Source organism: Cynoglossus semilaevis, chromosome 16 (assembly GCF_000523025.1).
Source record: "Cynoglossus semilaevis isolate Cse_v1.0 chromosome 16, Cse_v1.0, whole genome shotgun sequence".
NCBI lineage: Eukaryota > Metazoa > Chordata > Actinopteri > Pleuronectiformes > Cynoglossidae > Cynoglossus > Cynoglossus semilaevis.
Window position 1 is genome coordinate 16,782,661 of NC_024322.1, and position 973 is coordinate 16,783,633.

The window sequence follows — 973 nt, forward strand, 5'->3', positions numbered from 1 at the left end:
AGGAAAAAAAAAAAAAAGGCGAAGAAGAAAGAGAGCCACAAAGAGCTATTCAAACATCAGGCTGACATTCGGAGTGACCCCCCCACCCACCAGCTCACAGGCACACAAAAGCTTAAACAGTCACAAGCACTGATATCCACGGTCCACCAGGACATATGACCAGGAGTGTAATGGTCTGTGTAAACGATGGTCTAATCCACCAGGTCCTAATGAGGAACCTGCAGAGATGTGGACTCGGTGACGGGGGACTGGGTGGGTCTAGACCCCGACTGGGTCCACAAGAAAAGAAAAAGAAAAGAAAATGAACCAACATCAGGAATATTGGACTGGGAATTGGTGAGGAAAAAAAAATCAATAACTGATGACTGAGGAGATTGATACGGGATCAGGAAATGAAATATCATGATACTGATATTTCCTTACACCCAGAGACTGTGACAACGACAGATACAGACCATAATATAATACTGCCGTACTGAAAACGAAACGTTCATTTCAGTCAAAACAACGACAAAAATCAAACTAAAAATGAAATAAAAATTTCTATTTCGACATAAATTCCAATTAAATCCCGACAAACGTGTCGCTTCAAAGTTTCACTGACGGCCACTGGGGGCATCGTTGTCATGGAGACGACAGCCAAACGGAGACAAAAAAACAGTCTCCTTTTTACAGTCCGAAAATCTATGGTTCACGGGCTGGATGCAGACCGCCGGCTGACGTTAAAGGGCCACAGTAACTGATCATAGACAAACACCGTAACAGTACCGTCCAGGTCGTCTGTGCCGGGGACAGGTGTGAGCTACGGAAACAGATGTCGTCCTGCAGTACGTGACACGTCCACACGTCCTGACGCCGTCACTGCTTTGCTGCAGTGAAAATACTACAAAGACTAAAAAACAAATACTACAAAGACTCGTAACGTTTACTACGTCTCTTCACCGCTCGGTCACATGATCTCCTTTCTCTGATT